The sequence below is a fragment of the Aedes albopictus genome, chromosome 2 (genome assembly GCF_035046485.1).
Source record: "Aedes albopictus strain Foshan chromosome 2, AalbF5, whole genome shotgun sequence".
Classification (NCBI taxonomy): domain Eukaryota; kingdom Metazoa; phylum Arthropoda; class Insecta; order Diptera; family Culicidae; genus Aedes; species Aedes albopictus.
Window position 1 is genome coordinate 308151042 of NC_085137.1, and position 27183 is coordinate 308178224.

The 27183-nt window shown below is 38.7% G+C and overlaps 1 protein-coding gene across 6 annotated transcripts in view; it reads left to right on the forward strand.

Moving 5' to 3' along the window:
- Nucleotides 1-27183, forward strand: part of LOC109422466 (uncharacterized) — a 355145-nt gene that overhangs the window by 301788 nt on the left and 26174 nt on the right. The window lies entirely within an intron of this gene.

Genomic DNA, 27183 nt, shown 5'->3' on the forward strand with positions numbered 1-27183 from the left:
TTTTACCAGAGAGCGAAATTTTATAACCTCTGAAGATGTTTAATATAGAGCGACAAAGTTCAACCTAAAAGTAGGAGTTTTTTTCTCCGTGGCTTTTCGTGGTTTTTTGCTAGACATCCCCCTCCCTCCCCCCTTAGAGACCACGTGGTTTATGATTGGCCCCTTGTGAGGACTATGTTGGACGCTCTCCTTATCGACTCACCGTTTTGCAGTCTTCGAAGATGTTTTAAGCTACTTGATGGGCTTTTTTTAAATACACTGAGAGTAGTTTTCATCGGAGATCTATGTTAGATGTCATATAATTTCAATTTTCCAAAAATCTTACCCTTCGATCTTTTTATTATTTTTCTGTGGAAGTTTGATTGATTTGTCTTTATTTAAGAGACTTTCAGCCCTTGAAAACCATTTTTGAGATATTCAATATCAAAAATAGAGTCTACGTACAATTTTGAATGAAAAAATGCATAATGTTTCAACCATACTTAAGTTACAGCGAATAAAAATTTAAAAATAGAAAAATGTATGGGATCTCGTAAAACGATAATTTTTTAACTGTTTTGGCGTTTTTTTTTGAAAAAGCATCAATTATTTCACAGATATGTTGATTTTCAGACCGCCTCAAATAACAATAAACAAGGTCCAAATTGTTTTCTTATTTTGTATTTTTTTGAAATAACTTCCTTACCTTACCGGTCAGGCTAAGGCCGGGGTGGCCTCTGCTGTACATAGTAGCCGCCTCCATTCCACTCGGTCCATGGCTGTTTGTCTCCAGTTCCGCACTCTGCGTAGGGTCCGCAGATCGTCCTCCACTTGGTCGACCCACCTAGCTCGCTGCGCTCCACGTCTTCTTATACCGGTCGGATGACTCTCGAGAACCATTTTAGTCGGGTTGCTATCCGACATCCTGATGACGTGACCCGCCCACCGTAGCCTCCCGATTTTCGCGGTATGGACGATGGTTGGTTCTCCCAGCAGCTGATGCAGCTCGTGGTTCATTCGCCTTCTCCAAGTCCCGTCTTCCATCTACACTCCGCCGTAGATGGTACGCAACACCTTCCGTTCGAAAACTCCAAGGGCGCGTTGGTCCTCTGCACGTAGGGTCCATGTTTCGTGCCCATAGAGGACGACCGGTCTAATCAACGTTTTGTAGATGGCTAACTTCGTGTTACAGCGAACTTCATTCGATCGTAGAGTTCTGCGGAGTCCAAAGTAGGCACGATTTCCTGCCACAATGCGCCTCTGAATTTCTCTGCTGGTGTCGTTGTCGTCGGTCAAAAGTGAGCCCAAGTACACGAATTCTTCAACCGCCTCGATTTCATCACCGTCGATATGAATTCGGGGTGGCGGGCGCGGTGATTCCTCCCTGGAGCCCTTTGCCATCATGTACTTTGTCTTCGACACATTGATGACTAATCATATTCGCCTGGCTTCACTCTTTAGTCGGATGTACGTTTCCGCCATCGTCTCAAATTTACGAGCAATAATATCAATATCATCGGCGAAACCAAGCAGCTGAACGGACTTCGTGAAAATCGTCCCACTCGTGTTTATCCCCGCTCTCCTAATTACACCCTCTAAAGCAATGTTGAACAGCAAGCACGAAAGACCATCACCTTGCCGTAACCCTCTGCGAGATTCGAAGGGACTCGAGAGTGTCCCTGATACTCGAACTACGAACATCACTCGATCCATCGTCGCCTTGATCAATCGTATCAGTTTATCCGGGAATTCGTATTCGTGCATGATCTGCCATAGCTGTTCTCGATCGATTGTATCATACGCCGATTTGAAATCGATGAACAAGTGATGAGTGGGCACGTTGTATTCGCGGCATTTCTGCAACACCTGGCGGATGGCGAACATCTGGTCCGTTGTAGCGCGTTCACCCATGAATCCAGCCTGATATTGCCACACGAACTCTCTTGCAATCGGTGACATAAAATTTAAAAGAGTATCGCTCAGTAGAGTGATCACGCGATAGTTTCCGCAATCCAACTTGTCGCCGTGTTTGTAGATGGGACACACGATACCTTCCATCCACTCCTCCGGTACTACTTCCTCCTCCCAAATCTTGGAAATGACCCAGTGTAGTGCTCTCACCAGTGCTTCTCTACCGTAACTCGCTTGGTAGTTGATCTGCTCCTGCGGCATTGTTTTTCAACCGGCTAACCTCCTCTTCAATTTCTTGGAGGTAGGGATCTGGAAATCTTTCGTCCTGCGCACGTACTCCTAGATATGTTACCACGCCACATTCGGTGCTTGCAACGTCGCCATTGAGGTGCTCACCATAATGCTGCCGCCATCTCTCGACCACCTCACACTCGCTCGTGAGAATATTCCCGTGATTATCTCGTCACATGTCGGCTTGTGGCACAGAGCTTCTGCGCGAGCGGTTCAGCTTCTCGTAGAACTTTTGTGTGTCCTTAGCGCGGTACAGCTCTTCCATCGCTTTGCGATCTCGTTCTTCCTGCTGACGCTTCTTCATACGGAAGGCTGAGTTCTGCCTGTTCCACGTCTGTCTATAACGTGCCTCATTCGCTCTCGTACGGTGTTGCAGCATTCTCGCACATGCTGCATTCTTCTCGTTTTTCAACTGTTAACATTCGCCTTCGTACCAGTCGTTTCTGAGATTCGGATTCGCGAAGCCTAGTGCTGTAGCCGAGGTACTACCTATGGCGGATCGGATGTCCCTCCAGCCTTCTTCAAGTGTAGCTGCGCCAAGCTGCTCTTCCGTTGTTAGGGTCACTACTAGCTGCTGCGTGTAGTCTTGAGCCACTTCTACGTTACGCAGCTGCTCGATGTTGAGCTGTGGAGTTCGACTTCGATGCGTGGTGATAACTGTCGATAGTTTTAGGCGCATACAGCGACTAAGTAGTGATCCGAATCTATATTCGCACTGCGGAATGTGCGAAAATTGGTTATATCCGAGAAGAATTTACCGTCGATTAGAACGTGGTCGATTTGGTTTTCTGTTTGGTGGTTGGATGATCTCCATGTGGCTTTGTGGATATCATCCTTGTGTTGATCAGCTGCCACCCGATCACACGTTGTCGCATCTTGCCCAACACTCATGTTCATGTTCCAAGTTTACTGGTGGTGCCACAGCTTTGGTAGAAGGTAGCCACTCGATGCCCGCTTTTCCACACTTTCTGTCCAGTCCAACAAAGTTTCTGCAACGTCACGATGTCGAAGTTGCGGGGATGTACTTCATCGTAGATTATCCTGTCACATCCTCCGAAACCAAGAGACTTCCAATTCCATGTTTCCCTTAGTAGTCCTTATTTGGTAGCGTGGGTCTTTGCCGATTGTATCGAGTCGTAGTTTCTCCTATGTTATTCGCTTTGGGGACTTTTACGGGTGGCTTATTGGGCCTACGACAACACTCCTGTCTCGCCGGGCGGAGGGCCATCGTTGCAGTTCTGTTTAGCGTCCCAACCAACACTGGGACGACCACGCTGATGGGGCTACCACTTTGGATCTAGCTGGGCATGACGCAGCATTTCTTACTCAGCCGCTGGATGCCAGAACAGACGCTGTTTGAGCCGCACCTCCTTGGTGAACAGACGCTCGGGTCATACCTCCTCAATCTAGCTGAAGTCAGAAGGACAACAGTACACAGGCCGCACTACCAGCTAAGCGCACACAACTCTTAGATGGCGGTCTTTGTCTTTGGTCGTTATCGACTCACCGTTTTGCATCCCTTCAATAATACTAAACATTTTCCAATTTTCTTCAGGCTGTTCTAAACTCAACTATACTGTGACGTTTTGATAGAAGAACAGGGATGAAAAGACCAGTGATGCTTTGAGATAGAGCATTTTGAACATTTACAGTTTATTTCCGATACACTCTTTATACCCTATCCCAAGCAACACGCAAGTCACAAAGAAGTGTCGACAGCGCAGCTTTTTGGTTGTACAGGAGCTATGTTCATGTAATTCTAACTCAAATACAGAATAACTTGAAAATGACTCGTATCCAACCAAAAACCTGCGCTGTCGGCACTCTTTTGTGACTTGTGTGTTGCTTGGCATACCATATGAAATTCAAGTCTCGGTTCAAATTTAGGGTAGTTGAAAAGCAATTTTTAAAAATCCAAATTTGCCTCATTTGCCTTCGCTGGGTAAATTTCAATTTGAGCACAATATCCAAAAAAGTTTCTTCTAGCTTTTATAGTAAACATTCTAACGAAGCAAAAAATACCACATTTGTTGATGTTTCTTGTATGAGTTAAAAAATAATGCTCTGTAAACTAGATGATTAAAATTTGAAGGTTCACAAAGTGGTCAAAAAATGTAGCAAAATAGGAATGAAAAAAACCTCACAAATATAATTTTCAATTTCCAAACACAATATAAGTGACTGTTTCAATAAGAAAATATATTTCTCGTTTAATTAGAGTAATTTCCACAGTAATATTTAATCAAGAACCATCATTACGGACCTTCTCAATGTAAAAATTTGTTTTCAAAATTTCTCCTTACCAGTAGCAACAAACGTTAAGCAAACGAATGTCTTAATAACTACTTACTACATCTGTTTTCATGGTATGACAAGCTTTGCCATCTAAAGAATCGAATGGGCTGAAAAAATAAATTTGTTTAAATTCAATATGTTCAGAAAAGCTAAGAAACTGTGTGGTAGTTCTTATGTTCCGTAGAAAACCTTGAAAAATAAGAAACTCGTTCTCAGAAATGCCTTTATCGATTAGAGACTAGGAATGACTTAAACAACTTGCCAAAAAAGCGAATATGATAAAAAAAAATAGATTTTTTTTTTAGGTTTTTGTGATAAATAATGTTTAAACCATCAAGAAACACTTTCGTGCAAATTCAAATTTATAGAATGAAGTTAAGGACAAACGTCTTGAAATCCCGCTTCAACATTGCATCAAAACTTCAGACGCACAAATCTCAAGTAGCAAGCTTCAAACTATTCTGTTCTTGTTCACTTTTAATTATGTGGCTTAAAATAAAAAGTACAGATGCGTTGGTTTTGTTTACACAGAGATTTGTGCCCTTGAAATCATGAGTAGGTGTCAAAGTCGGGCATTGTGGCGGCCATTTTGGGATTCAAACAAGTCTTGTTTGTTAAAGAATTCGACTGTCTTTAACAATATCATGACAATTGAAAGGAAATGCAAAAATATAGAGCACAATATGCTGTTTTCTGAAAAAAAAAAAATAGTAGAAATCATCAAAACAGTGCATTCTAATTGAGAAACAAAGTGTATTTATAATTTCTGTAACAGTCTATATCAGGCACCCCTCCTCCTTTTGCCTAGAATGCGTAAAGCTCCTCCCTTTCCGCCTTTTCTGTGTACCGACCTGCCACTAGGGGTTTCTTGACTATTTTTCTGAGAAATTCTTTTAGAAAATCTTCCATGCGTTACTTTCCAGAAATACTTCTCCTCTGCAGATTCCTTAAGAAAATTTTCCTAATGATTGCTTTAGAAACGCATGAATTTCTTTGGTAATTTCAACTTACCATGATTATGTTGGGAATAAGTAATTATTTCCTTCCATTTTCAGTAAGTCCCAAGATCTCTATCACTCACTGCTATTTTTTTAGCCGTATTTACGAGATTTTAAGCCCTAGGCTAGTTTATCTCGGGACCCACACTTTACTTCCCTACCGAATGAAGAACTCATATTTAGTGAGTTTATCGGGAGTAGGATTCGATGCCAGGGCCTCGGCGTGGAAGATAAGTAGGGTAAGGTATTTTGGACCCCTTTAGGAAGTGGACGAACAAGAAGGTTTTCACTATGAAACATGGATAATTTCAGAAGGCATTACTTAGAGCAGCATGTGTTCTGTCGAAAAAGGCCAACCAGAGCTCAAAATTGTTGTAGTAAATACAAGAAATTTCAAAACTGCTGTATGATCTCGGGCTTCTATTTTGGACCAGCTGACTTTATTTTTGGACCGCCAAATGAACATATTTTGGTCCACCTCATTAAATTTTAATTGCATGATGAAATGAAGGCACATCAGCAAAACATTACACATAGTTAAAACTACTTTAGTATTGCAACTTTTTTTTTTTTTTTACTTTTTGAGGCAAGGAATGTTTAAAAATTACGTAACGTTAAAAAATGAATAAATGTTATTGCAATCGCCAGTTTTCACACATTGTAGTATGTTACATAAATATTGATATAAGAAGCGATCTGAAAACCTATTTTCAAAGGAATGACGGAAATGCGTGCTTCAATGAAACGAAACAGAAATCGTAAATATGACAAGAAAGCTCAAATTTTAAGATGCTTCAAGAGACTTAAGTTTCTAAACTCGAGAGCAAGAATCATTCGTTCGGCTTAGCAGTTGTTCAATTGTAATGGCTTAGCTATCTTCCAAAGCAAGCATATGCTACAAGCGCAAGTGCAAACAACAGTTTCCACGCGAAATTCATATTTTACTAGAAATAATTGGCAGGGATATAAGTTTTAATTCCTCATTCAGATAAGTGAGAGGGGGGCTTTGCGTTGGCTTAAATCTTATACGTATAGTGAAGTTCTGTCATGGAAACAGCATACTTGAACTGCATTGTGAAATGTTGAACCGTGCAGCATTGCTTTATGCTGATTCGTAAGAAAACAAATTTCAAGGAAACCGGCTCCATGGTAGATGTGGATGGAGTAGAAGTATTGTCATGAAGTATGGTATTATATTCAAACTTCGTGCAGTTTGTTTTATATTTGAACAATAAACTAACGCGGTATTCGATTTGTGTATTGTTGCAAGGGATGATAGTTTAAAGAACAAGCAATTAACTAGTGCCTCAAATTTAGATTTTGTAAACTATCGATCGTTCTTGTTGATTCCGTTCGTGGTTCAACTTGCCTTCATTTGTGCAACGTGCAACACTGCTGCCGTACGGTGTTTCGGCTACCAACAGAATTCCGCTTATCAATAAACCAGCACATCAATTCAACACGCTCATCTATTAAATATTTCATCCGCAAACTGATGGCAGCCTCAGTGCACCGACAGGGTTTAGGGTATATGTACCATTCCTTGGCCTAATTTGCAAGCCGCCTTGTCAATTATGACCATAACTCATGAATTAATACCACTAGAAATAATATGTTGACCCTATTACACACTCTAGGCAATGCACGTTTCACCAATTGGAAGTGAACTAACGTGAATATTCAAGAATTTACTTAATTAAGTTGAAAAGATTCGATGCGATGGTATGCAACGTTGGTCTATGGTACAAATATTGGCCTATTAGTGGATACAACGTTGGCCTATTGCTTTCCATGCACTAGAACCACTTATTATCTAATTTTTTTCAATATTTCTGCTGAAGTATTATCTCTGTTTGTTCACTAATCTTACTTGTAAATAACATTTTTGGAGCCAAATTTTCAAAAAACTGTAAATAAATTACTTAAGCTAAAGTTCTTTCTTAATTTATTAACGAAAACAACACATCCCTATTATTGTGTTATATTTTTGCAGTCATCGTACACAAAATCTTTCTTCCTGTTCGTTCTTTCTGTTTCTTACACAAGCAATGTTGTTGACTTTACTTTATCGGTGTTGTTGACGTAACTTTACTGGTGGGCCAAAATTTGGGTACATAGTGAAAAAAATGTCCTCAATATTCGGCCCACATTCAATTTGTAAAATATTCATTATTCGTTGAAAACAAGTGTACAAGTTCAAAATAGCGTCTTTGACCGTCGCATCAAATGTTCAGTTATTGAAAAGTCAATACGAAATGTTCCAGAATTATGCCATTTAGGATCATGTGTATAGACTACCCACAAAGCCGAAGAATCATGGCGTCCACAAAAGCTAAACAAAGTGACATTTTCATTCAATTTTAATGCTCCAAAGTGCTTAAATTGAATCGAAATGTTACAGTTTTTTGCCGCATAGCTTTTCCGATATCCAGTTATACGTGTTTCTTTGAGTTTTTGGTTAACGTTGAGATAGGCCGAACGAGGAAACTATGCCAACGAAGCATCCCGATACCCTATCTATATCTATTTTTGCAGCATCGCGCCGGCATCACTCTGATTTAAGGAACGTCTGTCTTTGTCCGTAATAGAAATCGTCAATACACGGTCGGAATGCTGTCAATAGATGGCTCCCGCATATCCTCGCCACCGATGTCCATCAACCGATTCCACAGCTCGATTCTTCGCCGCATTCATTCCTCTCGAATCGACGTTTTGTGTGGAGAAGAATGGGATTTAATTCGATGAAATATAAAAAATTCTTTATTTCCTCACAGATTTCGCCCGCAACCAAGTCATCAATCAACTCCGTCCTGGTGCATCCGTGGTGGGCACCACGAGGGCAAGGATCTTCGGCTACCCTAAGGATGCACCTGACGCAACGAGAGTACAACAAACCCCCCTTCCGTGCGGCTGTGGCAGCGGCGGCGTAAAAGCTGGCCGAGTTCCGGCGTACGGCAAGCGGGGGGCTGCAGCGCAACCATCTGCAATCAACCTTCAACTCATCAATCAAGTTCCAGCGGGCTTCTTCAACCTACCTGTCGATTCATCATCCTACAAACTATTAAACCGTAGGTAGTAAGTTTTGAATCGCACATGAACTCTTTGAGGGATAGCTCATTTATTTTCCCAGCGGGATGGGGCAGGATTTCGATTTGTTGTTGGGTTGGGCCTAATGGGCTCGTAAACGACGGATCGTAACTCTCATGACAGACGACGACCATCATGCAAATATATGTGAGAGGTATTTTATTGGAATTCGAACATGCCTGAACCGTCGAACGGGGTTGCTTCGGTGGTTAATCGGTAATTTTGTGAAACAGAATTTTGATACACGTGAGATACTGAATCTGAATCTATTCAGAACATCAGCGTTCAAATCATGGTTCAAATGAAGGTAAGTACAAACGAAGAAATTTTCTAAGGGTTTTAATTAATTCGTCTTATAACACCTATCTCAAGGACATCCAAATTCAGCAAAACCGATGTATAAAAGCAATATTCAAGCTACCTTTCCTACATCCAACGAACGATCTGTACAGTACGACAGAACATAATATTCTACCAATTCAAGGACTCTACACTCTCAGAGTCTGTATGATCATGTACAAAACCACGAATAGCCTCAACATGCACCACAATTGGTCGTTCAATTCCGCATCCCATCACTATCGCACGCGGTACGCTCATCTCTTGCAGAGACCTGGTTTCAGATCTGAGGTAGGAAGGAAACGGTTCCAGAATATAGGACCAGACACATTTAATCGACTGCCAGAGGACATCAAAAACGCTCAATCCATAGCTCAGTTTAAACGTCGTTTTATAGCTCATATAAAAAGTAATATTGAAACCTTCATTGTTCGTTGAGTTCCTGTGAACAACTTTTTTTTCTGGTTATAATCATTGTTATTTCATTATCTTTCTTTTTTAATTGTAATGAATAATTTACTAAGCTAGTTCAATAAGATCTGATGACCCTTTCAAAGAACAATAGTTCAATAGGGATCATACTTAATTACCAACTGTTAAATATGTACTATGAATTGAAATAAATAAATAAAAAAAAAGACCTAGCTTGGGATAAAAAAAAAAAATTTGGTTTCAACCACCATTTATTTAATTCCCGAACCCGAAAGCATAATTAAGGACGGGTTATTTTCACGAAATAACTGAAACAATCTGCTCCCTGGAGAGGCTGCTCAATTCCAGTCGGGGTCTGGCCTGAAATTCAGTTAACACAAAGTTGTGTATTATGTTGTATAGGATGCTAAGGTAGAGAGAGATCATATGCCTACATGTTTTCATTTAGCTGCATAGCATGTAAGGTGTATGTCTTTAGACATTGTATAAAGCCTCCATTTAAGCATCCTAAAACGGTTCGTTCCCGAGCAGAAGGGAATAACAACAGCATAATATAATAGGGGGATTCACTAAACAGCGTAAACTGATTAAACTGATTAAACGTCGCGATCACCAAGGCAATCTTTGATTATTACATTCGCAAAATCGTGAAACATTTCAAATAAGCGGAAAATCATGGCTTACGCAGCAATTTAATCTGTTTCGTGAGTACCCCTAATGTGTTATTTTGGAAAAATAACTGAGTAATGGAAAGAGTTATTTTCATGTTATTTACATAACATATCCTGTTCTAAACTTGTCTGTCATAAGCGGCAAAATAACAAAAATTTTAACAAAAAAAATGTTTCTGGAAGACCTGTTTAATAATATGTTTTGTTAGTTTCAATAACAACTTAATAACAGAGATTTTATTAAATATTCCAATAACAAATTTTGATATGAATAAGTTATTGATAACAATCTGAAAACAAAATTTGCTTTTTTTCTGTTGCGGATAGGAACTCCTCCGAAGTCCCATATGAATTCAATGGGATACGCAACAATAGCATCTATTGTTAAATGTTTCATTCATAATTGGGACGCTATTGTTGTCGCAAGCGATTTATTATCGAAAACAGAGAGAAACAATAGTTTTCGTTTATTTTCCAAACAACTTAAGATGAAAAACTACCGACGTTTAGAAGCCCTTTATTAGGTGGTTCATTGTTTATAACATTAATTTACATTATTACTTCATTGATTGACACATTTATCCAAGTGAATCTAAGTGAGATCAATGCAGTGAAATCAATAAAAATAAAATGTCTAAAAATAATAATCAATGGAGTTCTTCTTCTTGATGACTTATTTTTTTACATTTTTGTCGAAAAAGTGTTGTTCGTCCTTGAATTCCACCAGTTGATACAAAATGTTTCATAAAATGGCTAACACTCTATTACACTCTCTATATTCATATTCATACCTAACTGAAATTGGGACAAAAAAACAGGTATACTTTTCAAAGTGCTTATAAAACAAAAGGCTGATAAGTTGGCTCTGTCACAGTTAAAACGTAATGTCAGAAAGAAGAGGAACTGATGACAAAATAATATTTTCTCTTACAGTTCCTCACGGAATGATGTGAACAACGAAAATCTCGAATGGTGTAGTTTTGATTGCAAAGCTAGTTATGTTGTAATATTAATGATCAAATGTTTGTACAGTCTCAATGACACAATAATAACTGAACTTGTGCTACAACAAAACATGTTATTTAAATGTAATTTAAAGAAAATATACCAAGAGCACGATCATAACAAAATAAGATTGCCCAACAGAACATGTTATGGAACGGTGATGACTTAATAAGTTAATAATAACAAACCGATATATAAAAACAGGTTTTGTGATTCCGTTGTTATTATTTTGATATTTTCCTCTGCTCGGGTCTGATTTGCATTACGCCGACTGCCCTGGATTGATGCCCGAAACCTACCTCCGTATGAACACAGGTGCATTCTAATTGGACTGCAGAATCTAACGAAACGACAAACTTTTCTGCGGAGAATGTTTATTTTTGACATGCTGAACAACCGCATCGACTGCAGCTGCTTGCTTCAAAGAATCAATTTCCGTGCCGACAACTCCGCGTTTCAAACCTATTATGGATTCCCGGACATAGAACTGATTATGGACGTAATAATCCTCTGGACAGGTCTTGTGCATTATTTAATGCTGTTTATGACGAATTTGATTTTAATGCTAGTAGAATAGATTTTAAAAATAGGTCTGTGTAGTTTTCTAACTAAAGACGGCAAAAAATAATAATAATTATTTCGTGCCAACTATATCACAACATATAGCAAAGATCATAGTCAAAGACTATCCAATCCAGACATCTCCATAACGACCAGACAGCAACGAACCATTAATGTTTTCCACACCATTTGAAAAGAAATGACGAAATTAGTAAGGTTATTTACAAAATTCCCTGTAATGACTGTAACAACTGCTATATAGGTATGACCAGAAATAATTTACACAGAAGATTATCTGGACATAGGTCAAACGTAAACAAATTAGAAAAAATGATTAATGACAACACTAACACTGAAACAGCAACGAATGCGCTACTTGAAGCGATTAAAAATCACAGTCACAAGCAATCCACACTCTCATTCCTTGAAATGTGTCATATTATCAACACCGATCGCACAGTCAATAAACGAACAGATGTAGACAGTAGACTGGATCAACAAAATCGATTTTTTGGAACAAAGTTTTTTCGATTCCTTTTAGCGTCAAAAACAACTGTGCAAATGCAAAATTTGGGAGCGATTGGTTGCTCCTCCGTATTCCGCATTGCGATTGAAATTTGTATGGATTTTAGTGTGGGGAAACGTACTTTTTAGCATTTTTCTCATTAATTGATTTTTTTTTCTCTAAAACGATCTAACTCATGACGTTAAAGTATAGCCTTAGATATGCTGAAAAACATTACCGAAGACCGCAAAGTGATCGGACGCCTGTGAAAAAAATTATTACGTACAGATTGCCCGGTGGCGCTTAACATTTAACACGTAAAGGAATAATATCAATAATAAAATCTCAATTTTTGGCTCAAGTTATCAAGCGAATAACTTTTTGCACAAGCGTCGGATCACTTAGCGGTCTTCGGCAAAGTTTTTCGGGATATCCTAGGCTATACTTTAACGTCATTAGTTATATGGTGTTAAACAAAAGAATTCAACTTATGAGTAAAATGCTAAAAACTACGTTTTCCCAACTAAATTCCATACAAATTTTAATCGCATTCGCAATACGGGGACGCAACCAACTGTTTCCAAATTTTGCACAGTTGTTTTGGACAATAATATAGTTTGAAAAAGCTTTGTTCCGGATTGATGCGATCAAATTTAGATTTTCTCCATATAATGTTGACCCACTCTAATAGACAGGCAAAGTACGACAAACGCAGGAGTACTACATACTGTATAAAGAACATTGACAAACACAATTAAACTAGAAACGAAGAGAATTTAGACGAAAGTTAGATTATTCCGATAGGGCATTACAGTTACCAAAATAAAAGAACCATTGAACTGTTTAAGTGATTTCGAGGTGTAAGATATTCTATTGTTAGAATTATGTAAACGCCAAAATTTATTTTACCCGTTATGTGTCCGACAAACTTTTTGCTTTTTTCTACATCGTGCTTTTTAAATGGGCGCTGGGTACCCGGGTACCCTGTCGGCCACATAAGGGTTAAACGCACTCACTTTACAGCATGTACCAAAAACGACACAAAAAGATATAGTTAAAGTTAGACAAAACATTTGACCAAAAACGTTAAAATTTATGTAAGAAATTAGACAAAAACTTGGAAAAGACACATTTGTTAAAAATCAACCACAAATTACAGTTTCCCCCTGAGGAAGACACAATCCCCGTGTCGAAACTTCGGTTGAATAATAAAACTTGTTTTTAAACTCCAAGACTGCGTAGCCGTTAACCAATGAAATAAAAATCAACAATGACAGGACGGTTAACTTTAGAGCAATGAATTCTCGCGCTTAGTATCATACGAGCGTATCTGAAATGGTCGATTTCTCTTCATCGATTTTCTCTTTGGATTATTCCGGAAAACACGATGGAAGTTTCGATAATCTCTTGGTGTAGTCAAGTGGCGGACCAGTAGGACTAGCAGGGATGGGAACACTCACTTGCGAAGAGTTACACTCATTTGCTGTTTTCTCAGCTCAGAAGCGTGCTATCAAAAAACGATGTATAGACGACTTTTGCCTTTTGGTTTTGTCTAAAAGTTTGCCGAACAAAGTATGGGTCGCACACGCATATCGAAGGCGTGAGGGAGCTGCAAAGGCAGCTCTCCACGAGGTGAATGTAAATTACACTCACCTCGTGGAGAGTCGCTTTCGCAGCACTGTCACGACTTAGGTATGGGTTTGCGACCCGTACTCTATTCGACAAACTTTAAGAAAAAACCACAAGCCAAAAGTCGTCCATACATCGTTTCTTGATAGCACGCTTCTGAGCTGAGAAAACAGTAAGTGAGTGTAACTCTTCGCAAGTGAGTGTTCCCATCCCTGAGGACTAGTATCTAGAACAACAGAAACAATCGAAAACGAATTCCCGGTCAAGTTTTTAATGAAAGAGAAAATCGATGAAGAGAAATTGGCTGTTGCAGATACACCCGTATGATACTAAGCGCGAGAATTGTCGGACAAAACAGAATAAAAAACAAGCAACAATAAAGTGCCCAGATGATCAGAGCTCCAACGCGGGACATTAATTTGGAAAGATGCATAGAAAGGTGAAATCATGTTCTTTTTTTTTTCGTTACAGCATTTTTGCCTGACAAGCATGACGTGAACTCTACAATTTTTTGAGGTTATTATTAATCCAAACTGCCTGAAAATTTTAACCAATCTAGCTTCTGCTTGCCCAATTTTGTCATTTGCGTACTATTTCCAAGTAGATCAGATGCTTCTCTGTCAACATTGATTAACTTATTGGATGAATTTAATTTACTAGCGTACTCGTTTGAACCGCCTGCCAGTCAATGAAGGTTTTGATATTTACCCATTTGAAAAAAAAAAACAGTCAAAATAAATTTCCGATAAAAGTTTACTATACTGATCTTGGAAAGATTTTAACTTCGGGCAACGCTTTACTATTACTTTAGAGCTTTTAGTAGAACTTGTTACTTCAGACTCTAGTTTAATTTAAAAACACTTCACTCATTTTTTTTTTATTTTCTTTTGCAAAAGTAAAGTATTAGTGAAGTGTTTTTAAATTAAACTAGAGTCTGAAGTTCGGGCAACGATTTCCCTCCAGATTTTTCATCTGACAGTGCGCAGTGCGCACTTACACAGTAATAAAAGTAGTTTCCTACCCTAAAGTTTGAACTTGAGACAGTTTCGTCTACTACTTTTGTAATTGTACTCTTGTCACTCTCTATTTTCTTCACCGAGCTGTAAAATGATGCTGCCTGTGCATAAAAATCAACCAAATATTCGATTTTTTTTCTTCAAAAAAAAAATGCTGGGACTGCTATCGTTCGATAAAAAAAGCTTTCAACAGTTCAAACTTTACTGTAAACTCAGAATCTCATGTACTTTCTCGGAAAAATCTTTCAGTTTTTGAAAAAGAGACGAACCAGCCAAGGGCTGAAAGTCTCTCTAATAAAGACGAATCAATCAATCAATTTCAGTTTTTGAACTCTGATGTTGATAGCTCCGTTAATATGTTTGATGTGATTTGTGCTTTGTACAAAACCGGTCTTGACTGTTTTGGCTTTGAAGTTACTACAATATTTTAAATGCTTGTTGATTTTTTTTTTTCAAACGCGGGACATTTTTACGATTTGAGACGAACGCGGGACATTTGGTCAAAATGCGGAACTGTCCCGCGAAACGCGGGACGTCTGGTCACTTTAAGCAACAAAGAAGGCGCAGCGAATACTCTTTACTCCAACTGGTGACAGATAATCTCGTATTTTTTGTAGGTGACAAAACAGAAGCTAAATTTGTTGCGTACTTTTCAAGTGAAAAGTTGATTTTTACTAAACTAAAAATGAAACTGTTTGATAGTAGATCAACAGTGTTACAGTGTTTATCGACCCTCGTATATGGCGTCTTAGAAATCTCTAAACTCGCGGTGGATGCCCTTAATTTTATTCTGGACAAGTTGGGACAAACATATGTCGCATTGCGTGGATTTTCGCAACAAATGCGGGTTGCGACATTGTCGTTCTAGTTGCACGATGGTTGAAATTGTATTTATTGGTTAACTGACAGCGTGATGTAGACGGGTCAACTTGATTAACAAACTGAAAGACGAACGAAGATGTACACGAAGACAGCAAGCGAAACAAGAACATAACGATATTACATCAGGATTCGTCTAGGAAGCTACCAAGCTACGTTACGATAGATGCATTCGAGGTAGTGAAGGAATTCATCTACCTTTGATCCATACTGACGGTTGACAACAATGTGAGTCGTGAAAGCCGAAGGCGTGTCAGTGGTAGTCGGGTCTATTACGGGTTCCAGAAAAATCAACGGTAAAAGAAGATTTATCCCTGCACCAAATGCACCATGAACGAAATGATTATAAGACCGGTGGTCATCTATGGACACGAGACATGGACCATGCTCGAGGAGAACCTGCAAGCACTTGGAGTTTTCGACCGATGCGTGCTAAGGTTGATCCTCGGTAGTGTACAGTAGAACGGTGTGTGACGGAGTAGGATGAACCACGAGCTTGCTGCGATCCTAACTTCCAGAAGGTGGTCAAAGCCAGAATGATACGGTGGGCAGGACATGTTATAATAATGCTGAATAACAACCCTGCAAAGTTGATGTTCGCTACTGATCCGGTTGGCGCAAGAAGACGTGGAGTGTAGGGAGCACGATGAACGGACCTGGTTGCAGCAAGAATTACCTGTATTTGACCTAACTGAAGTTTCAGCATTCAATATTGTGGATTAGTTTAAGCAATGTACAACAGTCGATGGAGTAAACAATTTTCCAAACATCTCTGAAAATAAAAAGGATCGAAAAAAAAAGAAATTATACGTTTAGCAAAATATTAAATAACCATTATAAGAAAGCAATTTAATATCAATAAATGTTATCACCATTCGACGGTAGTCTGCTTTTAATTGGCAATAATTAACTGTGTCATCATTCAGCATCCATTATTCATATGCTTTCGCAAAATCAAAATATGCGTACGGGGAAGCGATGAAGCTCAACCAAAACTCGCAGTGGCATTGGCTATTCGAGAGCCAAATAATTTACCAAAGCAATGCATTATCCGGCAATAACTAACCTCCTGTAGGTGCACGAACAATCGCATCAGAATCGCTGTTTGATTACCGGATAGGTCAAATTTATGTTCGACGGTACGGGAAGCCGAAAAGGATTCAATCTATTTCAGTGTTATGTAACGTGAACCGCGTGTTAACCAATTGAGGTTGGCGATCAATTGTCGTTTATAATTATCTGTTTGCTTTGAACTGTACGGCAATCCCGGTGTCACATTCGATACGAGCTTCTGTCACCGTTGGACCTCGGAGGGGAACAATTGAAGCATATGTTGTAATTAGTGAAGTCCCTCAGAATGTCCAATCTAACTCAGTCAGTAAATGTACAGTGGTTCAGCAGTACCATGTGCAAATATGTATACGTCTGAGAATACTTTGAAAAAAAAAAATGTAAATATCTAAAACTATTCTAGTAATTCCACTTAAAATTCGGAATATGCATTAAGTCTTTCATTTACCCAAATGCCGTTAAACTTATAAAACAATCCGTGAAAAATTTCCGGATGATCTATCGATAACTTTTCAATAATCTATAGAAGCATATCAGAAACCCATAAAGCAGTTATTTGGATCCAACATTGTTGAATGCTCTCTTCTTTTCGTAAAATTTACCAATAATAAATTCTGGAATTTCATAAACTGGTCCTTGAAATATTTGAATCGATCCCTAAAATGATCCATGATTTACAGGAAGCGATCCCTAAAAAAAATAGAAAAATATCGATAGAAAATTTGAGAACGATCTATAAAACACAGAAAATGATTAATAAAATTTTGGAAACGATTCATAAACTTACAGTGTAACTGTTACGAAAAAGTCGTCCATGGGTTTATTGGATCCATATTTTTGTGAATCATTACGTTTTCATGGATCGTTACCAAAATTTAATGGATGGTTTGTCAATTTTCTACAAATTATTTTCTATATTTTATGGATATTTTCCATATTTTCTATGGATATTTTTTTTTTAATTTTCTTTCTACTTTTCGAAACAATGTTTTATGGATCCAAATGACTGCTTTAAGGTTTTCTGGTATGCTGCTATGGAATATTTAAAAGTAATAATGGATCATTTGGAAATTTTTCATGGATCATTCCCCAAGCAACACACATGTTATAATAGAGTTACGACAGCGCAAGTATAGAAGTTTATTTTACGTAATTCTTACATTGTGTTGAAATAACGTAAAATAAACTTCTACACTCCCGTGCAAAAGTTTGGGGTTACCCCCTCAAAAACATGGAAATGTTTTTCGGTCATATCTCAGTCATCTTTCATTTAATCCAGTCGTTCTCAGACTCTATCGAAAGATAAAGAGTTAGATTTGATTCGTAGGTACTTTTCACAAATTTTACATGAATTTTTTAGTATAAAAAGTTTACCTAAACTTACATGTTTTTTCTAAATCTGTACGAAAAATTGTTTTCCGTGTAATTCGAAATTGGGTCGTCCAAATTTTGAAATTGAAATTGCATTAGAACCCTATTTATATCCTCTCTGAGAGCCATTCATTAGATTTTAGCGGAAAAAATCATAACATAATTTAAATTATCGAGTTAGGTTTACAAGTCACCGTGCAAAAGTTTGGGGTCACCCCTTAGTATGCCGCATCGTGCAAAAGTTTGGGGTCACCTTTCAAATGAAGTCTGAGTCGGATTTTTATTCAAATCTTCATTTTTTTGGTGCAACTCCAATTCCTTCTATGATAGTTGAATGGCAAAACACAGAAATGGTTATGAAATGTTCATAAACTAAGTTCTAGACTAAGTTGAGGTAGAAAATGGTATATAAAATCCATACTAAATCAGCTAAGTTCGTTATATAAAGTGCGAAAGAGGATAGAAGTGAGATAAAAATGACTAATTCGTGAATTCTACCCTATATAACTGTAAGTGTTAAAACCACAAATACACCATTTTCCCAAAAAACCATTACAATGAATGTCATTTCACCGAATGTACTATTACATTCGAGATTTAGTGTTTTGGTGCAAAGCAAAGGGATAACTTTTTGAAAAATATACCATTCAAATTAAAATATGTAACATTCCTTAAACTTATGGATTTTGGGGTAATGGTATGTTTGTGGTTATAACACTTACTGTTATTAGGGTAAAATTCGCGAATCAGTCATTTTTATCTCACTTCCATCCTCTTTGGCACTTTATATAACGTACTTAGCTGATTTAATATGGATTTTATATACCATTTTCTACCTTAACTTAGTCGGAAACTTAATTTATGAACATTTCATAATCATTTCTATGTCTTGCCATTCAACTACCAAATAAAGAATTGAAGTTGCACCAAAAAGAAATGACGATTTGAACAAAAATCCGACTCAGACTTCATTTGGAAGGTGACCCCAAACTTTTGCACGATGCAGCATCCTAAGGGGTGACCCCAAACTTTTGCACGGTAACTTGTAAACCTAACTCGATAAATTAATTTATGTTATGAATTTTTCCACTGAAATCTAGTGAATGGCTCTCAAAGAGGATAAAAATAGGGTTCTAATGCAACTTTAATTTTAAAATTTGGTCGACCCCATTTTGAATTACACGCAAAACAATTTTTCGTACAGATTTAGGAAAAACATGTAAGTTTAGGTAAACTTTTTATACTAAAAATTTCATATAAAATTTGTGAAAAGTACCTACGAATCAAATCTAACTCTTTATCTTTCGATAGAGTCTGAGAACGACTGGATTAAATGAAAGATGACTGAGATATGACCAAAAAACATTTCCATGTTTTTGAGGGGGTGACCCCAAACTTTTGCACGGGAGTGTATACAACCAAAACTTGCGCTGTCGTAACTCTATTATAACATGTGTGTTGTTTGGGTCGTGGCTTTTATAGGCAAAAGAATATTTCCCCTTCACTCGGAGATACTTGAGTTATTGAGCATATCAACAAGTTGTTTTACAAGAATTGTTTCACTTACTAAACAACGCTCGCAAGCCATTCCAACAACACCAGTTATGAAAACCAAAGCGAATAAAAATCAATCACTTTTGACCTCTCTGCTCAATTAAATATAAAGTAAGAATCGCACTCACTGCCACTCGTTTTTCACCGACTCACTGCATTGCACAGTGCAATCATGTGCCATAAGTATACAAGATTGAATTAATTAACCATCAAAAACACGTATCAATTGAACGAACTCGATCAGCCTCCGGAATGGGAAAATTGGCCGTTTCTGGGAAACGATGGTAGGTACCGAGAATTGGATTTCCACACGCTCACAGAGGAGCTAGCAGAACGAACTTCATATTGAAATGTGGCTGGGTATTGCCTGGCAGCGTTGATATCCGGTTTTCAATCGATGTGTATCTCAGCTAGCGATGATGATGGAATAGAGAATGTTTGACTTGGCAAAAATTAACGGGCACATTTTTCTGCCGTCCTCCGGTACCTAATGAGTATCGTAATTCGGATAATGTGCCAGTGGCGGTTAATCAAAAAGTTGGATCATGTGGATGTGTATAGAATTAATTTTTACAATGCTCTTCAAGCTGAGTTGCGATGTTGATAAACTGTTCATTCGTAACTCATAAAGTGTTTTGTTTTCGCTGCTCTTTATCTTAGGAATGAAGTATTCTAAATCTGTGTGCATAATATACACTGTATATTTATTGATATTTTAGATTAGATTACCCAATTTGGCACGATTTGATGTGCCACATGATAGGGTTTTGTGCAGTTTCACTTTTGGCCACTTCCACCGGTGCTGGTCAGGACCGCTTGGTTCAGGAGGTTCTCATGAGGGCGTTACAAGGCGTTTTTAATCCTCCTTTGGCATTAAGGTGATTTTTGACCTAAACCGTACACTACGTCAGCAAGCTGCTGCCAACGCAAGCTGCTGCCAACGTGATGCAAAAGGAAGGTTAAGGGCATGTCAAGACATTTCCAGAAAGTTTTAGGGGTTTTCAGGAACGTTTTTAGGGCAGTCCTAGGGTAGGGGCTTTAGGAGCGTTTGATAGCATTTCAGGGGTTTCAAGGGTTTTCAGGTACGTTTCAGGAGGTTGACCTATGACTCGCTGTGCTCCACGTCTTCTTGTACCGGTCGGATGACTCTCAGGTACCATTTTAATCGGGTTGCTATCCGACATCCTGATGACGTAACCCGCCCACCGTAGCCTCCCGATTTTCGCGGTACGGACGATGGTTGGTTCTCTCAGCAGCTGATGCAGCTCGTGGTTCATTCGCCTTCTCCAAGTCCCGTCTTCCATCTGCACTCCACCGTAGATGGTACGCAACACCTTCTGTTCGAAAACTCCAAGGGCGCGTTGGTCCTTGGCACGTAGGGTCCATGTTTCGTGCCCATAGAGGACGACCGGTCTAATCAGCGTTTGTAGATGGTTAACTTCGTGTTACGGCGAACTTTGTTCGATCGTAGAGTTCTGCGGAGTCCAAAGTAAGCACGATTTCCTGCCACAATGCGCCTCTGAATTTCTCTGCTGCTGTCGTTGACGGCGGTCACCAGTGAGCCCAAATACACAAATTCTTCAACCGCCTCGATTTCATCATCGTCGATATAAATTCGGGGTGGCGGGCGCGCTGAAAACTCCCGGGAGCCATTTGCCATCATGTACTTTGTCTTCGACACATTAATGACTAATCCGATTAGTCTGGCTTCACTCTTTAGTCGGATGTACGTTTCCGCCATCGTCTCAAATTTACGAGCAATAATATCAATATCATCAGCGAAACCATGCAGCTGAACGGACTCCGTGAAAATCGTTCCACTCGTGTTTATCCCCGCTCTCCTAATTACACCCTCTAAAGCAATGTTGAACAGCAAGCACGAAAGACCATCACCTTGCCGTAACCAGTGCTGCAATTTTTCGACAGGCCTTTATGATAGCGATATTTAGCTATTTTCATTTTTTCCGTTTTGGTTTTCGTCTCATTGTTGCTTTCCGATCAGCAACACGTGAGCGAAATGAAATAGGTACTCACAATCGCACGTAGCGTGCTGAAAGCGAGAGCTGACAAGGCTAAATTTCCATTCAATTTTCTGTAGTTGAGTGTTTTCACCCGTGGTAGCGTATAGGGCACTCACTCTCACAAGCCGCCGCTTGAGACGAATGGCCTGTCAGCATGACTAGTGTGTGGATGATTGGGAATTGATCTAGTTGGGCCGCTCACGGATGGAGCTCTCGGACTCTGTAAGTTCTCACATCGAGGAACTGAAAACGACCGCCGCAGTCATTCATTTTCGGATGAAAAACAGGCACTGACACTGATATTTAGCAGGCCTGGCCGTAACCCTCTGCGAGATTCGAAGGGACTCGAGAGTGTCCCTGATACTCGAACTACGCACATCACTCGATCCATCGTCGCCTTGATCAATCGTATCAGTTTATCCGGGAATCCGTATTCGTGCATTATCTGCCATAGCTGTTCTCGATCGATTGTATCATACGCCGATTTGAAATCGATGAACAAGTGATGTGTGGGCACGTTGTATTCGCGGCATTTCTGCAACACCTGGCGGATGGCGAACATCTGGTCCGTTGTAGCGCGTTCACCCATAAATTCAGCCTGATATTGCCCCACGAACTCTTTGCAATCGGTGATAGAAGGTGGCATAAAATTTGAGAGAGTATCTTGTAGGCAGCGCTCAGTAGTGTGATCGCGCGATAGTTCCCGCAATCCAACTTGTCGCGCTTTTTGTAGATGGGACACACGATACCTTCCATCCACTCCTCCGGTAATACTTCCTCCGATTCTATACCATTACCCGGAAAACCATTACCCGGAAAACCAATACCCGGAATGTCATTTACCGGAAAACCATTTACCGGAATGTACCATTTACCGGAATGCACCATTTACCGGAAAGTACCATTTACCGGAATGTACTATTTACCCGAAAACCGTTTGCCGAAATGTACTATTTACCGGAAATATATTTACCCGCAAGTAACACACTTGTCACAGAAGAGTCACAGTAACGCAGCGTTTTGTTGCACAGAAGTCAGCAGCGACCGGTATTTTGGGCACTCTTCGGTATAACTCAGTCAATTCCAAACCAATTGACTTGAAATTTTGTACACGGCTATATACTATACGTATCTCAACGCGTTCCAAAAATTGTGTCAATTAATTCAGAATGTTATAGCAGTTATAGTAACTCTTTGGGAATCCTTTTTGTTGTTTTGTTTTTATTCTGTATTTCGTTTCACCCCGTTCTCTGAGCAAAATGGCGTTTGATCAATTTTTAGTTTGAACGATGTGCAGATTAGCGGGTTTCAAATTAAAAAATATTCAGATTGGATGCCGTCAAACCAACAGGGGTGAACGGTACTGCAATGTGCATGTCCAGAAATATTTTTTTTATGTAAACTTTGCATCGTAAGGGCCGTATATCATATGGTATATATTAAGTCATTTACATAGTTCCTACTTCTGAAGGGCAATCCAGACAGGAGGTTTAATTCTTAGTCCAACCGAGGATCATTACATGAGGCATTTTTTTATTTCCTGGGTGACTATGATTGGTAATGTTTGATTCAGATTATGCAATAATCTGGATAAAATAGAAGAACCCAATTATTATTAAGCTAAATAGTCATCAGGCTAGCTCAAAGACTGAAAACAGGCATCGAAAGAATTTCCTGGTGCTAGAAGAAGGGCAAATATCTAAGAGTGAAATTTACAGTTTGTTATTCAAACAATTCTGTAACAGGCTTAGTTCAAAGAACAACATTTAAAAAAAGAAACATATCAGACAAAGTTAATAGTTCGCTAATCAAGTTTGCAGCGATGCAACTTGATGCAATTGAAGAAGGGCAAAACTTCTACATAAAAAGCAGCCATTGCCATTAAACAACATGGTAACCAAACAGCTCTATAACAGTGTAAGTCAAAAGAACAGCACATGTTTTAAAGAAGGAAAAACACTAGATGGAATTGATACATTGGTCACCAACTAGTTCTATAACGTTACATCGTTAGAAAGAACAGCCTAAAAATTGAAAAAGGGCAAATCTCCTATACATTAAACAAACCGACTGCCTATAAACTTCATAAAGGAAACTAGAAGCACAATCTTTAACGAAATGGAAGAAAATGTCATATAGAATAGCAATAGTTTGGTTGCCAGTCTAAAAATGTCCATTCAGTCCAACGATGCTCGCTCTACTTTGCTAAGTGACCTGAACCGAGAATCTACCCAAGCAACCAAAAGTTCTGATTCCACTTGAAGAACGAACTCAGGAGTTCAAGATTGGTTCAATTCCGGTTTCGTTGAACTTAAATCTCCAAAAAGTTACCCATGTATTGTTTATGAACTTGGAAGTACATGTACAAGCTTTTGACTTCTCTTCAAAACGACATTAAAGTAGAAAAGAGGTCCAGAAAAAACTAACTTTGAACTTCTGAGCAGAGTTCAATTAAAATTTAACCGAACTCATGTTGAACTTTTGCGTAGCTCTAAAGCTCAAATAAAGTTCCGTTGGACATATTCCAACAACTTGAAAAGTTCCGTTTCGAACTTGTTTCGTACTTGTTTTGAACTTACTACTCAAAGTTCAGATAAATATTAACCGTACCAAAAGTGAACTTCACTTGAACTTCGGCGACAGCGGAGCTCGGGGGAAGTTCTCATTCAATAAAATAACTCGGAAATCGAGGTCGGCAGCCACAGCTTGTGTTAATTTCACAAATACACTTTTTTTCACTATAATATTTCAACGTAACGGGTGGTCACTAAATAACGGGAATGCTTTGAATGGGCTCTTAAAAATATATGATCTTTAAAAATGGCAATCTGAATTTAACTATCATAAAGGTTTAACAATGTACGTCCATGGAAAATATAAAATTTAAGAAAGTTGAACGTAGTAATTTGTACAGTATTTTTTTGCAGTGATGTTGGAGCAACTGCTTTGTACGACTTTTCAGAGTTTACTTTCACGCATTTTCTGCGTATGTGAAATCGTTGGTCAAAATAAATGGTTTCTCAGCTACCTTTAGCATCTACACACTCAAACAGTAATTAGAAAAAATGGGGATACTGACTTGTTTTTTTTTTTGCTTTGGTTGTAGCCTTTTCCCGTAAATGACATTTATAGAAATTTCCGAAAAATGTTATGTTTCTGTATCACCAAAACGTGTCGATGTAATTTGTGCACTGCGGTTCATTGTAGAACTTTTTTTGTGCTATTTTTTTTTATAACGAACCATTTACATGTTGTTCAATGTGTAAATGTGATTTGATGTAAATATTTGTTATTTAACAAGGCATTCTATTGATTTATCCAGCCCATGTCACAAAAGAAGATTTTATTATGTGAAATGATATCATGCTTATTGGTTTTGCTAGTTTTCCTCTATTTCCTTCAGGATCTGTTTCTTGGGATGCCGAAATGTGGAATTCATTCAAAACCGGGCGGGTTCTAGTTTTATAATGGTTTACTACAGTTGACTCTCTAAATCTCGATAGTGAAGGGACCATCGAGATAGGGAGAGATCGAACTCAAGAACAAATTTGAAATGCACACTAGATTGAAAAATCGTCCGTAACTAGGAAAAACCGTCAACAAACAGATGTCACTTCACCTTCACAGAATGTTTTGCACCTAAGAAACTAAATCTAGCAACCTGTAAAAACGGGCATATCGACATATGGAGAGAAAATCTCGAACAAAAACGAACGAGATCACATCGAGATAGAGAGATATCGAGATAAGGAGATATCGACATATAGAAAGGTAAAATGTATGCAGATTGAAGGGACCGATCAAACCATCGAGATAGGGAGAGATATCGAGATGTTGAGCATCGACATGTGGAGAGTCGACTGTATTAACTTTTTTTACGGTTGTTTTGAGCAATCAGTAGAGCCGTCCAAGGCGTTTTGGTAGTGCTTCATGTTTCAATGTCGTTTTCTGCAGAACAGAATAAGTTGACACAAAATAAAAAATACGCTGACTTTGTGGATAGATAGACGATGGTTTTGTCTAAAAAATGTTTACTCTATGGACGTTTCTATTGTTTTTAATCAGCTGCTAAAAGCATTCCCGTTATTTAGTGGCCACCCGTTACTTACTTGTAATCAACGCAAAGCATCCGTCCGGATTGTGTTGCTCAAAGGCTGCACCCGCAGCGGACAACTGTTCCACCTCGGATTCCGCCGGAGTTTTTTTGGTGGTGCATATTTTTTTCAGCTTTGCTGGATGTTTCCAACCCCGTCTCACTTGTCGCTGCAGCGCGCCAGTAATCGATGCGATCGTAGTCACTGTAAACCAAGCTGGAAACTTATAATCTTTTCTAGAAGTCGATACACTGGCCCTAATTTATTGCTTTGCACTACAAAGCACAACAAACTGAAAATGTCAAACTGTGCAAGTTCACAAGAAGTTCTACATGAACTTCTTTCGAACTTTCGACTTCAAAATGTATTTCAAGTTCAGAGAAAGTTCACACGCGAACCTGATTGAGCTCTACTAAATGATATCAGCACATTGAGTAAAATCCCACAGTGCCTAACAATACATACATGGAATAGTGGTTAGGCACCGGCTTTCAACGAGGAGAACCCGAGTTCAAATCTCAGTAAGTAAATAACATCAAAAATTATTTCAAGATATTAGTCAATTTGGATTCCACGTGAACTAATGTCTCTTAATAATAAATTATTTTTGAGGACTAAACACATTTTTTTATTCATTTTTTCGAAGCTTATTTTTAAGCTGAATAGCGTTCCTTTCAGCGACACAAGTGTACTTTTTGTGAACTCAAGTTCGGTTAATTACTTAAAAAGTGGGCTGAATAGAATGCGTATACTGCTGCTGCTGTTGATTTGCATACGAAGTACATCGGAACCAACTCTCCCTTACCAACATATCTCCCTTAGAATAGCTGATTAAGCCCAAACATGCTATTTTATCCGAACTTTTGGTTGCTTGGGTAGTTCTAGTTCTAATCTTGAAACAATATTTGGAATATAGTTTTAAGGCTTGCCTATCTTGAACTTGATCCCCAACTGTTAAGAATAATCGAAATAAGAAACAAAGTATCAGATCATGTTTAAAAACACCAAAACATCTTCTGAGATCTTAGGTTTTCCTAGGCTTTTCCTTATTTCCCGGAGAATTGGGCAGTTCGGAAAATGGTTTTCTGAGAAATGTATTATTCCGGAAAATGTCTTTCTGGGAAAAAGTTTGAACTGTACGACCATAACAGTGAACCTAGAAAGAACAGCCCATGTAAAAAGAAGGGTAAATATCTGCTGGAAATATTAGCAATCACATTCAGCACATTGTTTATAAACTCGTTGTTGAACCACATATATGTACACTACATGATAGCTCCGTCGGCTAACCAATTTACTGCCAATCATAATTTGGCGAAACTAGTGTTCAGCTAAATTACCGGGTCATGGTTTGGATCAAAAAATAACCAGTGAAAAAGGCATGGAATCAAATGTCTGGAAATCGCTGTGCAATCTGGAAACAAATTTCGGGAAAAAATCTTTTCCGATAAATGGTTTTCCGGTAAATGGTTCA